Source organism: Zingiber officinale, unplaced genomic scaffold, assembly GCF_018446385.1.
Source record: "Zingiber officinale cultivar Zhangliang unplaced genomic scaffold, Zo_v1.1 ctg42, whole genome shotgun sequence".
In the NCBI taxonomy this organism is placed as follows: Eukaryota; Viridiplantae; Streptophyta; class Magnoliopsida; order Zingiberales; family Zingiberaceae; genus Zingiber; species Zingiber officinale.
The window spans coordinates 33,854-52,263 of NW_024589944.1; positions in this window are offsets into that span (position 1 = coordinate 33,854).

Sequence of the window (18,410 nt, forward strand, 5' to 3'; positions counted from 1 at the left end):
CATTGGCCCCAGCTTTACACTTATTGCCCTTGTTGTTTTCCTATGATTGAAGTTGAACAGAGCTCAATGGTATCCAGTTAAACGATTGGCTCCAGCTTTACACTTATTGCTCAAGCTGGAAGCTCCATGCTATCCAGTTAGATCCGTACAGGAGCCATCGAGACTGGTTGATTTTTCATTACTGTCAAAGAATTGGGTCCGTCTGTATGTTAATAAGGATCTGGAGTTCAATTGTGTCCGACATGGACTCTTTAGCCGTGCCGAGTTTCGATTAAATTAAATTACTTTATTAAATTGTAACTTTTAATTAATTATTTTATTATATGTAATTAGTTAATTAATAATGACAAGTTACTTGTATAATAATTAATCACCATCACGCTTGATTATTTCGAAATACGTAAATTTTAAACAGATATAGTTACAATTAACGAACAAATTACATCAAGTTATTATTTATTGTACGATATAAGTAAGTTAGTACACTTTTAATTACAATTTTAACAGTAAATTAATCTGACGCTAAGTATTATTTATCAAATCATAACTTCATATTTACTATTTTAATTAAATTAATGTATAATTTATGACAAATAAATATCATTATAAAACACTCAATTAACCTAAGTTATGCGTATCTTCGTGACTGTCTCTGGCATCGAATTTAATTCGTTACCATTTAGGAGTGTTCCCTTGAAAAAGCTTTAAATTTAAGAATAAAATTTGCCTTTGCTTATAATCTTTCGGTGCTCTTTGTCATGATTTCATATTAGAAATTGCAAGTGAAGAAGGATGAAAGTAAAGTGAAGGTCCCACATCATCACTTGAAATCATGCACCGTACGCAGGTTAGAAGTAACTACCATTAAATTGTAGTTCATTTCAACCAATTCCTTGAAATCAAGGGCGAAGTCGGCCCTGATTTACCTGGGCTGATCTCTCCGGATTGTCTCTCTTTTTTTTTTTTGTTTTTTTTTTGTGTCCTTGTTGTAAATAAAAAAATCAGAACCGACAAGATAAAAACCTTGTCACTCCAAGAGAGTCGAAATGACTAACTGTGAAGAAAACTCTTGATATGAAGAATAACGTGAAGAAATTAGCAATGATTATTTGAAGGATGGAATACAATAAACTCTCACACACCTAAAGCCTTTATATAGGCTTTACATCAAGGTTTTTCAACCTATCACATATCCTATATAATAGGATTAGGATCACACCAGATCCTATAAAATAGGATCACACACCACTCGTTCTAAATGCCTAAAGACTCGGACAAACCTGTCCCCAGGGCGTAGCATAGATGGGGAGTGCATGGTTCTGTGGCTGAAAGGTCCAGGGGTCGATCCCCGGGGTGTCACTGCCTGGGGTTAACGTCTCTGTTATGCACTTTCCACCTGTGTACCTGCATTTACCTCCCTCCATATCCGTGGGACCAGCTCTAGGGGGGCCGTTGATGTGGCGGTTCCACATTTTTTTTTTTACTAAAGACTCGGACAAACCTATCAATGATTAGACAAAATTAAAAAAATAAAATAAATCATTTAACACACAATAAACTAGATTAACTTAGTCTTCTAAAACATCACTTTATAATTCAACACTCCCCCTTAAAGTGATGTTCTCATAACTAATCCGAGCTTTGATCATAGATCTTCGAATGCACCCTTCGAAAGTGATTTTGTAAAAACGTCGACAATATTATCTTCACTCTTAACTGCAATTATATCGATAATGCCATCGAGCACTTTCTCACGAATGAAATGATGCTCAACTTCAATATGTTTTGTCCTTGCATGGAAGACAGGATTAGAAGTAAGCTTGATTGCACTTAGATTATCTCCATGAATAGGAATAGGTTGATCAATGGGTATGTGCAAATCTTCAAAGAGTCTACGAAGCCATATACACTCTTGAGCAGCATGAGCATATGCTTTGTATTCTGCTTCAGTCGTGGATAGAGATATCGAGCCTTGCTTTTTGCTGCACCATGATATACTTGTAGTTCCACACATAAATACAAAACCAGAAGTTGATCTCCGATCATCCAAATCTCCACCAAAATCAGCATCTGCAACTCCTTGCAAGGAGAACTCTACGCCCTTCTTATAAAATAGACTCATGTTAAGAGTAGAGTTAACATACTTTAGGATCTTCTTTGCCTCTTCAAAATGTGGTTTCCGTGGCTCTTGCATATATCGGCTAACCATACCGGCGGAGAAGGCAATATCTGGCCTTGTTGTTGTCAAATAAATAAGACTTCCCACAAGTGCATGAAAGGGACGAGGGTCCAATAAACATGTTCCTTCATCACGACGAAGTCTTGCACTCACATCAAGTGGTGTAGACCGTTTCTTCCCATCAATCAATCCAAATTTCTCAACGAGCCGTTTAGCATAGTTGAACTGAGACACACAAATTCCCTGTTCCAGATTTTCAATTTGCAGCCCAAGAAAATTTTTAAGCTCCCCAAGTTTCTTCATATCAAATCGCAACGAAAGTTCTTCTTGAAGACGAGTGACCGCTGCATAATTGCTCTGTTAGAATTATGTCATCCACATACAACAGAATAACCACTATGAGTCCTTGACGTTTCTTGATAAAGAGACTTGAATCTGCTTCAGAAGCTGCGTATCCGCAGAATCTTAAATATTCTGTAATTTTTCCATACCATGCACGTGGAGCTTGCTTTAATCCGTAGAGGGCCTTCTTCAACTTACACACAAAATCTAGATGATACTCGGACACAAATCCAAGCGGTTGATGCATATAAATGTTTCTTTCAAGCTCTCCATATAAGAAAGCATTTTTAACATCCAATTGCCACAATTTCCAACCCAGGCTGGCTGCTAATGCTAGAACAATACGTACCAAAGTCATTTTTGCCACGGGGCTAAAAGTTTCTTCATAATCTTCCTCGTACTTTTGAGAAAAACCTCGAGCTACTAGCCTTGCTTTGAATCGATCTATGCTTCCATCATACTTCCTCTTTATTCGAAAAACCCATTTACATGAAACTGGTTGCACTTCAGGGGGTTTAGGAACCAAGTCCCACGTTTGATTTTTCTGCAAGGCATCCATTTCTTCTTTCATAGCAGCTTCCCATTCTTTTACTCCTTTAGCTTCATCATAAGAAGAAGGTTCATCATCATCAATAGGATTAGCAAAGAAGCAAGAAAAATTTGTGACAAAATTATCATCTCTATAACGAGACGGTCGCATAATATTTCGTCTCGGGCGTTGGCTGATCGTCTCCTCTTGAGAACCATCGTTTTGAATAGAATGCAAGTTCTCCCTTTCTTCTTGATTTTCTTCAGATAAATTTTCTAAGCTATGGGATAATGGCAAAGTTACCATATCATTTTCTTCCTTATAGACATCTGTAGCGTCATGGACAGAAATCTCGTCAAAGATAACATTGCGAGAAATAACACATTTGTTAGTCGTAGGATCCATACACTGCCAGTCTTTTCTTTGTTCGTCATAACCGATGAAAATACATTTAATTGCTTTGGCATCCAACTTACTCCTTCGAGACTCAGACACATGAACGTAGCAGATTGAGCCAAAGACTCGAAAATACTTCACATTTGGTTTAACGCCGAAGAGCAATTCATAAGGTGCCTTATTATTGGTTGGACTGAGTGGTACCCGGTTAATAACGTAAGCTGCACACTTCATACCTTCTGCCCATAACTCCTTGGATAGATTCTTCGCATGCAGCCAACATTTGCAGGTCTCCACAAGATGTCTAATTTTTCTTTCAGCCACGCCATTTTGTTGTGGCGTCTCCGGACAAGACATTTCTCTTTTAATGCCATTATTTCGGCAAAATGAGAAGAATTCAATTGAACAGAATTCTCCTCCATTATTTGTCCGCAAAATTTTAATTTTTCTACATAATTCTCCTTCCACAATTTCTTTGAATTCCAGAAATCTTGAAAATACCTCTGATTTGTGTTTCACAAAATAAACCCATGTGAACCGCGTATAGTCATCTACAAACAGCAACATATAATGAGATCCAGAATAAGAAGCAGTTCGAGTAGGACCCATTAAATCACTATGGATTCGTTCTAGGGGAATTGTGCATCGTGAATTTGAGCTCTCAAAAGGAAGTCTATGTGCCTTTCCAAATTGACAGCCTTCACAAATTTTGCCATCCTCAACCTTTGATAGATCAGGCAAACCATCAACTAATTTCCTCTAAATCATAGCCTTCAACTTAGTCATGTTTAGATGACCAAGCCTTGCATGCCACAAGGAGGAATTATCATTGCTACTCATCTTTTCAATGTATGAATTTGATGCAGATAGAACAAATAAATCATTTACACGCGTACCAGTGTGGACAACGTCTGCTTTCATTTCTTTGACATTCCGAAGAAACTTCACATCTCGTGGTCCGAAGAGCACGAAGTTTCCAGCATCCACCGCATTTGCAACAGAAAAAAGATTCTTTTGTATCCCTGGCACATGATATACACTTTTTAGTGTGATTGATTTTCCACGATTGTTGTCAATAACAACGGTGCCTTCTTTCTGAATTTTATGTATTGTATTATCAGCAGTGATAATACCCTTGCCACTATCATGTAACTGAGAACATGAAAAAGTTGATTCGTCTCCGGTAAGATGATGACCACAACCAGAATCTACAATCCATTCATTTTTGGGTGGATGCTTAGTGTGAGAAGTTCCTTCTGCTATTAAGCATGTTTTCCGTTCAGTATCAACGATATCAGTAAGGAAACAATTCTTCCAATCATCTTCTTTTTCAGATTTTTCGGCCACATCGGCCAAATTTGCATAGTTTTCTGATTTCAATTTCACTAGACAGTTCTTTCTAATATGACCAAGCTTGCCGCACCTATAACATTTAAACATCTTCTTAGGTGCATTTGAATGATCTGGAGTACCTTCTTCTATCTTACTTTTTCCTTTATAAAAATTCCCTTTTGTAACAAACAAGGTGCTCTTTGACTCCTCCTTAATATTCATTGTAGCAATTTGTTTGGCCAACGATTCCTGTGATGACAGAAGATTTTCAAGCTCTTCTAGTGATGGTTGTTGAGCCCATCCTTGAATTGAAGTGATAAATGGAGTATACTCAGGCTGAAGACCACGAATAATATATCGCTTCTTTCTTGCTTCCGAGATTCGTTCTTCAGGATTTAGAAGAGAAATTTCTGAACATAAATTTTTTACCTTGAGAAAATATTCAGAAATAGAAATACCATCTTGCTTTGCAGCCGCCAACTCGTTTTCGAGCATTTGCAATCGAGCCTCATTCCTTTTATTGAACAACCGATCGAGAGTTTGCCAAATTTCACGGGCAGACTCACATCCGATTACGTGCTCAAATATTCCATGAGAAATGGTTCTCTTCAAAACAAATTCTGCCTTAGCATTTTGTTGCTTCCATTTCTTAAACGCTTCTGCTTCTCGGTGATATTTGCCGGAGCGACAACTCCATTAGTGGAAACGACATCCCACAAATCTTCACCGACAAGATATGACTCCATACATGTCTTCCAAATTCGATAGTTGGACTGATTCAATAATTCCAAACCAAGTCCCGCTACACGACCAGTGCCTTCCATATCGAGAGAACAATAACCGTCTTCACAAAAATAACCTGGCTCTGATACCATGTAAATAAAAAAAACCAGAACCGACAAGATAAAAACCTTGTCACTCCAAGAGAGTCGAAATGACTAACTGTGAAGAAACCTCTTGATATGAAGAATAACGTGAAGAAATTAACAATGATTATTTGAAGGATGGAATACAATAAACTCTCACACACCTAAAGCCTTTATATAGGCTTTACATCAAGGTTTTTCAACCTATCAAGATCCTATATAATAGGATTAGGATCACACTAGATCCTATAAAATAGGATCACACACCACTCGTTCTAAATGCCTAAAGACTCGGACAAACCTATCAATGATTAGACAAAATTAAAAAAATAAAATAAATCATTTAATACACAATAAACTAGATTAACTTAGTCGTCTAAAACATCACTTTATAATTCAACACTTGTAGCCTTCATCTCAACATTGTCGGCTGTCATCATCATGAGGCTAAAGTTCGGATAGATTGTAAGGTATCTTTAATAGTTAGAGTTTTAAATAAATTTTTTTCATGATCCTAATATGTCACACGAAAAAGATGAAAATTTATTAAAATATCTTTAATCGTTAAAATTTTAAATGAGTTTTTTTATGATCCACTTCATAGCTTGAGTTGTATGGTTTCATGTATATTGCATCAAATTCGAGATAAATGAGTAGATTTCTATTTTCACTGCTGCTCTTAAATTACAAACCTCAAACCTCACCTCTATAATGGTTCAAAATTTTTTATTCAACTTTTTAAATTTTATAAACCTCTTATAAAATTTACATTGGAGATATCCTAACGTGATCCTGGCCTTTAGGGCTGTAAATGAACCAATCGTTCATGAACAAGCTTGGTGTTTGACTTAGTAATAGCTTGTTTATGTTTGTTCAATACACATAAGATTAATTAAACAAACAAGCTTGAGCAGTTCGTTAAGCTAAACAAACCAGCTTGAACACATATGTGTTCAGCTCATTAACGTTTGTGAACAATGTTCGTGAACAATGTTCGTGAACAACATTCACGAACCATATTCATTAATAAAACTCTTTCCAAAATGTTAAATAAACAATAAAATAAAATAAATAAATTTAAATTATCAAGCTCAATAGCTAATCAAACAACTAAAAGTTTCAAACAATCAAACAAGCTTGAATTGAGAGCTTGATAACATTTAAACGACCCAAGCTCGACCCAAGCTCGAACCAAGCTTAAGCCAAGCTTGAATTGAGAGCTTGATAACATCTAAACGAACCAAGCTCAAGCCAAGCTTCAAACAAGCTCAAGCTTATAAAAAATAAACAAGCCAAGCTTGAGCACTCATTTTAAAAGCTTGGTTCATTTTAAGCTCGGCTCGGGTCGACTTGATTACCTTATCAAACAAGCTTAAACACTCCAAAACTCGACTCGGCTTGACTTGTTTACAGCCCCAGGCTGGTCTGGATTGGAATCGTACGATAAAGGATGAAAGTAACTAAATAAATTGGTTCATTTCCAATGGGGAATTAAAATAATAATATCCAGTAGGGTTTCTCCTACTTGACTTATTGGCATGAATGAATGGTATTAAACTTTTTCATTCAACTTTTTAAATTTTAAATTTTATAAACCTCTCGTGAAATTTACATTAGAGATGTCCTAACGTGACCCTGGCCTGGATTGGAATTGTATGATAAAGGATGAAAGTAACTAAATAAATTGGTTCATTTCCAATGGAGAATTAAATAATAATATCCAGCGGAGTTGCTCCTACCTGACTTAGAGCATCTCTAATGCAAGCTTTATTAGAGGTTTGTAAAATTGAAAAACCTCATCAAAAAGAGCTTTTATGGTTGTGTATATAAGATTTAAGGTTTTTAATTTAAGAGCAGGTTTGAGTTTTCAAACCTGCTTTTTTCTGTTAAACATAGAGCTAATAATTAATATCAATGATTGTCATAACGTTTTATAATGTTTCATTTTATAAATAATTAATAATAAGTCCACTTATGGAGAGAATTAATGTGCATGAGCCATGCAATTACATGTGGAGAGAATTATAAGAAAGTTCACTTAGAGCTTTAACCATTAGGAATATTTCAATGAGTTTTTATATTGTTGATGTGGCATATTTAAATCTTCAAAAAAGCTCATTCAAAGCTTTAACTATTGGAGATTTCCTTATTGGCATGAATGAGTGGTTAAATGAATCAAGTCATCATTAATGATAGGTCATGCCATGAATGAGTGGTTGAAAGGATTAAATGAATGACATGAATGATTAAATGAATTGAGTCATCCTCATTAATGATAGGTCATGGCATGAATGAGTGGTTGAAAGGATTAACAGATCGAGTCATCATCATTAATGATAGGTCATGGCGGTAAAAATTAAGAGAAAAAAATTAACTATATTATTAAATTTAAAATTAATATATAGAAATACAGAGTATAAAATTTATATTGTTAAGTTAAAGAATCCTAAACTCTCACTATAAATATATAAAAAAAAAAGGAAAAAGATCAAATTGTCCTAAAAGCTATAAACAAATAAATATATATAATTTAACATCCCCCTTAAACTCACAATGTTATAGCTAGAAGCATTGAGAGTTTGTTAGATAAGAAACGAAAACGTGAAGCAGAATGTGCCTTGGTAAACATATCAGCAATATGTAGTTTTGAAGGAACAAAATACAATGTGATGGTGTCAATTTAAATATGGTGACGAGTAATGTGACAATCAATTTCAATATGTTTTGTCCACTCATGAAAAATTGAATTGCGCATAATTTGAATATGACTCTGATTATCACAATATAACGGAGTAGGTTGATGAAGAGAAATACCCATATCCGCAAGCAACAAACGCAACCAAATTATCTCACAAGTAGTTAAGGTCATGACACGATACTCAACTTCTGTGAAAGATCTAGAAATAACATCTTACTTTTTTACTCTTCCAAGAAATGAGGGAATCACCAAAAAAAAATGTAGAAGTCAGTGGTAGATTTACGATCCGTAGGATCACCAGCCCAATCCACATCAGAGTATGCACATAGCTCAAGAGATGAATTAGAAGGAAATAAAAGACTTTGAAATTGAGTGCCTCAAAGATACCTGAGAATACGAAGAACAACAACTCAATGAACTGTAGTTGGTGCAGAGACAAATTGACTAACCACATGAACAACATACGCAATATCTGGACGAGTAACGATGAGATAAACCAAGCTTTCAACAATAGTTCTGTACAAACTAGGATCCGACAAAGGTGAGTCATCAGATGGAGAATATCGAGCATTAGTCTCAATAGGAGTATCAACAACTCTATTATTAGTAAAACGAGCACGCTCAAATAGATCAAATATATACTTTGACTGAGATAAAAGATAACCTTTCAGGGAATAAGCAACCTCAATGCCCAAAAAGTAGCGTAGTATATCCAATCTTTCATAGCAAAATAATAAGCCAACTTAGACTTCAAGGAAGCAATTCTATCAGAATCATCACTAGTAATAATCATGTCATCAACATATAATGATAAAAGAATACGACTTGCACTTATACATCTGACAAACAATGCTGAATCATGATTACTAGGATGGAAATCAAATAAAGTAATCACCATAGAAAACTTCTCAAACCAAGCACGAGATGCTTGTTTGAGACTATAAAACACTTTACAAAGTCTGCAAACTTCACCAGATTAGTGTGAAATACCAAGAAGAGGTGTCATATAAATTTCTTCATGAAGATCACCATTTAGAAATGCATTCTTGATATCCATTTGAGATATTCTCCATTGACGAACAGAAGCAACAACAATTAGAGTACGAACAATCGTCATTTTTGTAACAGGAGCAAATGTTTCCTTATAATCCATGTCATACTCTTGAAAATAACCTTTAGCAACAAGACGAGCTTTGTATCATTTGATAGATCCATTAGATTTAGTTTTGATCTTATATATCCAACGAGAACCAATAGTATGTTTTCCTCATGGCAATGGAACCAAATCCCATGTATGACTCTGATGCAAAGCAGTTAGTTCCTCAGTCATAGCACTTTACCAAAGTGGGTTACAAACAGCTTCTCTATAGGATACGAGCTTAGAAAGGCAATGAATAGATGCAACAAATGAAGCAAAAGAATGAGAATAATAGGAGTAAGCAAAATCTGGTAGTTTAGTAGACTTACGAACACGAGTGGATTGACGACGGTGGAGAGAAGGATAATCCACCACCTTAAGAGATGATTGGATAGTGGTAGAAGGAAGAGCATATGGAGCAGATATCTCGGGAACCAAAGTACCAGATTTAGTTGAGCTATCCAGTAGGAGCTGTGAGTGAAACTTTCTCAGTGTCGGTATTGAAATGATCAATGCAAAGTAAATCTGACTTTGTCATATTATGCGAACTAGTAGGAATAGAAAAGAATGGAATATGTTTAAAAATATAACATGACAAAGACATACAATTTTTGACTAACGAGATCAAAGCAACAATATCCTCTTTGACTAACACCATAACCCAAAAAGACACAAAGAGCAGACCGAGAGGCTAATTTATTACGCTTGACATGTGGACGAAGGACGAAACAAGTACAACCAAAAACACGTAAAGAGGAGTAGAGAGGAGCATGCTCATACAATTTTTCAAAATGTGACAAGCCTGAATTGTGTGAGATTGGAATTCTATTAATCAGATAAGCAGTGGTAAGGATTGCTTTCCCCCAAAAGGTACTAGGAACACTAGCAGACAATAAAAATGAACGGGTCATTTCAACAAGATGCTTATGTTTTTGTTCAACTACACCATTCTATTCAGGAGTATCTGTACACGATGTTTGATGAATAATATCATCAGAAGAAAGTATCTATGAAAAATGATTCGAAGTGTATTCGCCCCCCAAATTACAACGAAAACACTTTATGACACTAGAATGTTGAGTTTTCACAAGAGCTCTGAAGTTGTTGAAAATAGTAAGATAATCAGACCTATGTTTCATAAGATAATCCAAGAGTGATGAGTGTAATCATCAATAAATGAAACATAATACCTTGAATCCCCTTTTGTAGGAATAAGAGGGGAACTCACACATCAAAATAGATAAGATCAAATAGAGAAGAAGAAAAAGTCAGTTTACAACTATTACAATTAGAAATATCAGAACTTTTTAAACGTTATAATACTCCTATAGAAGTGAAAAACTACAAACTAGACGCTGAAACATAAGCTAAATGAGAGTACCACAAATAAAAATAAGAAGATGAATGACTCAAATGAAAGGATGATAAATTCACACTTGAAGCTACAACTTCTGGTACTTTGAGTTGATCTAAAACATAGAGTCCTCCTTAATATGATCAGTCCTAATCAGCTTCTGAGATCGTGTGTCATGAACATAACAATTGGATGAAGAAAAAGAGACTAGGTATCCAAACTCACATTATTGACTAACAGAAACAAGATTTAAATTAAGACTCGGAATATAATAAACATTAGTAAGAGATAAAGAAGAAGTAACAATTGACCCAACACCTACTAATGATATAGAAGTACCATCAGTAGTCACAATGGATATAAATAAATTAAGAGAAAAAGAAATAAAAGATACAAATTGGATGACATATGATGAGAGGCATCATAGTCCAAAATCCATAAGGATAAAGATATACCTGAAATATCAGACGATGACAAACCTATATGAGAGGAAGCTGACATAATGTAACGACCCGCCTTCTACTGACTAGGCTGTAAGGCCGGGGGTTACATTATGCTAAACTATTCTTGGGATATCACTGAATATTAAGGTGCGGAAGAGCTATACTAATTAAAAATCTCTGCTATTTACTATAAAATCTGGAAATTATACAAAGAATACACTTCTGAAGTTGTACGTATGCTAAAGAAGGGAACCTAAACTTCCTATTTGATCAGAAAGCTGAAATTAGACACTTCTAGCTGAAATTAGACATTCCAATCGATCGGCTGATCGATTGGAGTTATCTGATCGATCCACTGATCGATTCAACGTGCTACTGTGCACGGGGTCAATTCTGGATCGATCGGTTGATTGATCCAGCTTGGCCAATCGATCCGATAATCAATTCAGAGACTCTCTGTTCGCGAAAATAAATTCCCGATCGATTGGCTGATTGATCCATAGCCGATCGATCAGCTGATCGATTCATCAGCTTTCTGTACGCGGCAGATCGCTTCCCAGTCGATCAGCTGATCGATCGAGGACTTCTCAATCGATCAGCTGATCGACTCAGCTGCTCACTGTTCGCGGGGAATCACCTCCCAATCGATCGGCTGATCGATTGAGGACTTCTCAATCGATCAACTGATCGATTGGGTTTCTGATTTCACTGAAATCCCCCACGAATTCATACAGAACTGTAGCTTTGAAGGAACAAAAGACAATGTGATGGTGTCAATCTGAAGATGGAGACGAGTAACATGACAATCAATTTCAATATGTTTCGTCCGCTCATGAAAAACTGAATTGCGCGTAATTTGAATAGCACTCTGATTATCACAATATAATGGAGTAGGTTAATGAAGAGAGACACTTATATCACAACTAAACTATCTCATAAGTAGTTGAGGTCATGACAAGATACTCAGCTTATGTGGAAAATCTAGAAATAACATCTTGCTTTTTATTCTTCCAAAAAATGAGAGAATCACCAAAAAAAACGTAGAAGCCAGTGGTAGATTTATGATCCGGAGGATCACCAGCCTAATCTGTATCAGAATATGTACGCAACTCAAGAGATGAAGTAGAAGGAAATAAAAGGCTTTGAAATTGAGTACCCCGAAAATACCTGAGAATACGAAGAACAGTAGCCCAATGAATTGTAGTTGGTGCAGTGACAAATTGACTAACCACATGAACAACATACGCAATATCTGGACGAGTTGCGGTGAGATAAACCAAGCTTCCAATAATAGTTCTGTACAAACTAGGATCCGACAAAGGTGAGCCATCAGATAGAGAATATCAAATATTAGTCTCAATAGGAGTATCAATAACTCTATTATCAGTAAGACGAGCATGTTCAAACAAATCGGATATATACTTTGACTGAGATAAAAGATAACCATTCGGGAAATAATCAACCTCAATGCTCAGAAAGTTGCGTAGTATACCCAAATCTTTCATAACAAAATAATGAGTCAACTCAGACTTCAAGAAAGCAATTCTATCATAATCATCACCAGTAATAATCATTTCATCAACATATAATGATAAAAGAATATGATTTGCACTCGTACATCTGACAAATAATGCTGAATTATGATTACTAGGATGAAAACCAAACAAAGTAATTATTGTAGAGAACTTCTCAAACCAATCATGAGGGTGCTTGTTTAAGATCATAAAGCACTTTACGAAGCCTGCACACTTCACAAGGTTAGTGTGAAATACTAGAATGATGTGTCATATAAACTTCTTCATGAAGATCATCATTTAGAAATACATTCTTGACATTCATCTGAGATATTCTCCATCGACAAACAGAAGCAACAACAATCAGAGTATGAACTATCATCATTTTTGCAACAGGAGCAAATGTTTCCTCATAATTCATGTCATAATCCTGAGAATAAGCTTTAGTAACAAGATGAGCTTTGTATCGTTCGATGGATCCATTATATTTAGTTTTGATCTTATATACCCAACGAGAACCAATAGTATGTTTTCTTGGTGGCAATAGAACCAAATCTCATGTATGACTTTGATGCAAACAATTAGTTGCTCAGCCGTAAGACTTTGCCAAAGTGGGTTACAAACAACTTCTCTATAGGACACGAGCTTAGAAAGACAATGAATAGATGTGACAAATGAAGCAAAAGAATGAGAATAATAGAAGTAAGCAAAATTTGATAGTTTAGTAAACTTACGAACACGAGTGGATTGACGACAATGGAGAAAAGGATCATCTGCAACCTCAAGATATGATTGGGTAGTGGTAGAAGGAGGAGCATGTGGAGCAGATATCTCGGGAACCAAAGTACCAGATTTAGTTGAACTACCAGTAGGAGTTGTGGGTGAAGCTTCCTCAGTGTCAGTATTGAAAGGATCAATGCAAAGTACATCTAACTTTGTTATATTATGCGAACTAGCAGGAATAGAAAAGAATGAAATATGTTCAAGAAACATAACATGATGAGAGATATACAATTTTTGACTAACGGGATCAAAACAACGATATCCTTTTGACTAATACGATAACCCAAAAAGACACAAAGTGAAGATCGAGAGGTTAATTTATTATGCTCAACATGTGGACGAATGACGAAGGACGAAGCAAGTACAACCAAAAACACACAAAGTGGAGTAGAGAGAAGCATGCCCATACAATTTTTCAAAAGGTGACAAACCTGAATTTTGTGAGGTTGAAATTCTATTAATCACGTGAATAGCGGTAAGGATTGCTTCCCCCCAAAAGGTACTAGGAACACTGGCAGACAATATAAATGAACGGGTTGTTTCAACAAAATGTCTATGTTCTCGTTCAGCCACACTATTCTGTTCAGGAGTATCTGTACACGAGATTTGATGAATAGTACTATCAGAAGCAAGTAACTGTGAAAAATAATTTGAGATATATTCGCCCCCAAATCACAACGAAAACACTTTATGACACTAGAATGTTGAATTTTCACAAGAACTCTAAAGTTGTTGAAAATGGTAATATAATCAGACCTATGCTTCATAAGATAAACCCAAGAATAACGAGTGTAATCATCAATAAACAAAACATAATACCTTGAACTCCTTTTGTAGGAATAGGAGAGGGTCCTCACACATCAGAATGGATAAGATCAAATGGAGTAGGATAAAAAAAAGATTTACAAAATGGTAAATCGAAAAATTTGGTCAGTTTACAACCACTACAATCAGAAATACCAAAACTTTTTAAAGGTCATAATACTCTTGTAGAAGCTAAAAACTACAAACGAGACGCTGAAACATGACCTAAATAAGAGTGCCACAAATAAAAATCAGAAGATGAACGACTAAATTGAAGTGATGATAAATCCACACTCGAAGCTACAACTTATGGTACTTTGAGTTGATCTAAAACATAGAGACCTCTAAATTACATTAAACTAAAATTAATATACTTTTTAAAGCCTCTTCACTGTATCTCTTAATTTTAGTTCTTAATTAATATTGGATGAAATTAACTGATAAATTTATACCATTTGAAAATTTAAAAATTTAATATTTTTTTAATTAAGAGACTTTGAGTAACTCATTCGTGGTGTTGATTAATAAATATTATTATCCTAGCTGTAAATTTATGTTATTGAATTTAAATTTGAAATTAGCTAATAGACCTAGAAAATTTTGAATATCTATTTTCTCAAATCTGAATTTGATAATGTAAATTGATAGTAGTAAATTTTGAAATAGATAGTAAAAATATAATTATTTCATGGGAGAATGAGCACTGTATGATTTTGGTATTATAAAAATTAGATATGCAAAAGGAGATTTCGAAATCTTCATGCATGGTTTAGTTAAATGTAGAATTAATTATGATAACAACATGAATTGCCAGCGGAAATGAATAATATTATACACTGCGTGCGGCGCGGGATTACTCAAATCCTGGAAGAATTAATTAGGATAACAACATGGATTGCATTTGGATACCGGCTCGCTGTTGGAACAAATGATATTTTTTTTAACGGTAAATTGTGGTACTTTTATGTATAGGTGAATCTTGATGTCTATAATTTGGTCAGCTAAAAATGAATTATAATACATACATATAATTAATATGTAATTAATATATAGAGATGATATTACGAGTAAGTTTGGAAATCCCAAAATCGTGTATCCGGCCGGTTCCCATTTTACCATTGTCCTCGTCGTTGGGCCAGTACGAATCAAAAATTTATTCGAACCACTTTTACCTTTTTGCCGTGAATTAAAATTACCTATTTTTTTTCTCAGTTTAGCGATTGCTCTCCTGCCTCGCCTGCGATTTCTGATAAACAATTGTCTTTTGTTTTTATATCTTTGGTATCTTTTTGCCTCTAGGCAAAGGAAGCAAGAAAAAAATCATCCAAGACATGGACCCGAAGACAAAAGAAGCCATGATAACATGAAATTTTACAAACTTTATCCTGTTCAGACACCAGGTACACCTGATACCAGCCATTTAAAAAAGGTATACATCTATTTCTCCAATCGACCGTCATTTTCCTTGTGGATCACAATGCTTAATTTATGGTTCTTGCTCAACTCTATATGTTATGCCAATTGTAATTGGGAAACTAAACCAAATTGACAAAAATAGTTTTTGAGGTCAGATTTTGGGGATCTCAAATAGTGTTTCGAGTTCTTATTTGTGTTTTTGGATATAAATAATACATTTCCCACACACATACATACTCACGTTTACATTACCCACACGTGTGTGCGCACGTACACACATGTACTCACAGCTAAATTAATATTCACCACCCCCTCATAAAAATTACTGTTGTTGCAATCCTTCAGATGTGTAAGTTCAATCGGTCCATTTATGCACTAAAACAAGTTTTAAGATCTTGGAACATCCGGTTTAATGAAGTAATCCCGTTATATGGATTTATTCAGTGTCCGGATGAGTCTTGTGTATACAAGAAGTGTAACAGAAATGTAGTGGTATTTCTTGTACTATACGTAAATGATATTTTGTTAATTGATAACAATGTCAAAGTGTTATCAGACGTAAGAGTATGGTTGTCCAAACAATTCAATATGAAGGACTTAGGAGAATGTGCACACATTCTTGGGATCAAAGTCATAAGGGATCGCAAGAAAAGGATGTTGTGTCTATCTCAAGCCTTATATATAGATATAATCCTTTCTCGTTTTAGCATGCAAAACTCCAAGAAAGGTTTCTTACTTTTTCGGCATGGAGTATCTTTATCTAAAGAGATGTCTCCGAAGACATCAAAGGAGATAGAGGACATGAAGACAATTCCTAATGCTTTAGCTGTGGGAAGCCTAATATATGCAATGCTGTGTACAAGACCGGACATCTTCTTTGCCGTAGGCATGGTTAGCAGATATCAAAGTAATCTAGGACAAGGACATTGGATGACTATAAAGCATATATTAAAGTACCTGAGAATGACTAGAGATTATATGCTAGTTTACCAAGCAGATGATATGCTCCCTGTGGGTTACACGGATTCAGACTTCCAATCAGATAGGGACAATAGTAAGTCTACATCAAGCTATGTGTTTACTTTAGGAGGTGGAGCCATTGCATGGAGGAGTGTTAAGCAGAAATACGTTTTAGACTCAACCATGGAAGCTGAGTATGTGGCAGCCTCTTAGGCAGCCAAAGAAGCTGTATGGCTTAGGAACTTCCTAATGGACTTAGATGTGATTCCTGATTTGTCCAAAATCATCACAATTTATTGTGATAATAGCGATGCAGTTACAAACTCGAAGGAACCACGAGCCCATAAGGCGAGTAAACATATAGAGCACAAGTACCACCTGATACGAGACATCGTCAAGCGAGGAGAAGTTGTTGTCGCCAAGATTGCATCAGCAGATAACCTGGTAGATCCTTTTACTAAGGCCCTTCTGGCGAAAACTTTTGATCGACATGTGGAGGGGATGAGAATTAGATGTATGACAGCAGATATGGCAGTCTTTTAGTATAAGTGAAAGATTGTTAGAGTGTATACTAAAAGCCTAGCTTTTGTAAACATTCATTTTGAAATAAAGAATCACATTGGTCAAAAATGTCTACATTTATGCTAAGTGTAGTTGTTCGATTAATTTATATTGTAGATAACATGGTGTGTGGTGTCACACACAGAAGATCATGTTATCAGTTCCTTATAAATTATAAACAGTAGCTCACGATTGAGATGGAAATGAACAGACCATCAGAACAATTGTAGTGTAATTAGGAATTAGTTTATCTTGACTATATAATTACACTAGTACACTTAGAGTGTATTGAGTAGGACCATTTAGGCAGTTTCTTTTTATACTGACTAAATAAAAGAACAAGACCTCGGTTATTATGGAAATGTGTGCTCTTAATCCTAATATAATGACAAACACATATATTTAATATTTATTTCTTTAATTTATCAATGGATGAGATTTAGTTCGATAAATCAAAAGGGCCGATAAGTTGAGAAATGATATTACTTATAGTGTATGTTGTTTATTATAGAAGGAAATTGTGTCCTAGTAATCTAGGTTGATAATGTCCCCAAGAGGAGCTCATAAGGATTGTCATGTTAAATCCTGCATACGATTGCATGTTCTCTAGAAGGTACCTCTAGAGTCATGTTTATGGACTGAATGACTGGCTCAAACTGTGGTTATCACATTGTGACATATCCATCCTTATTAGCTAGGTAGGCTCTTTTACATACCGCATTTCCCTTCTTTATTCTCTCATGGAGATTATATTCTATGCCTACTAGTTACCGTTCCTGTTACCCTATAGATATCATATTTTCATATTGGATTGTACTTGCTTGGTTCGTAGACTCATGATGTCTACATTATAGGTGAGGAAGCCATCCTCCAGGACATAGTGGAAGGCACACGGTTGGAGTAGATGAGGAGGCGCGATGGACGCATGACACACTTTCTGGACGCCTTATGAGCGTTGTGAAGGCTTGCTTCTCGTGGGTCTTTTCTTTTGCATTTGTATGAGGAGTTGTGATGGTGCTTCCCTGTACCTTTTATAGACTACTTGATGGTGAAGTTACTAGTTATGTGGGTATGGTGGTTCATTTTGATGGTATT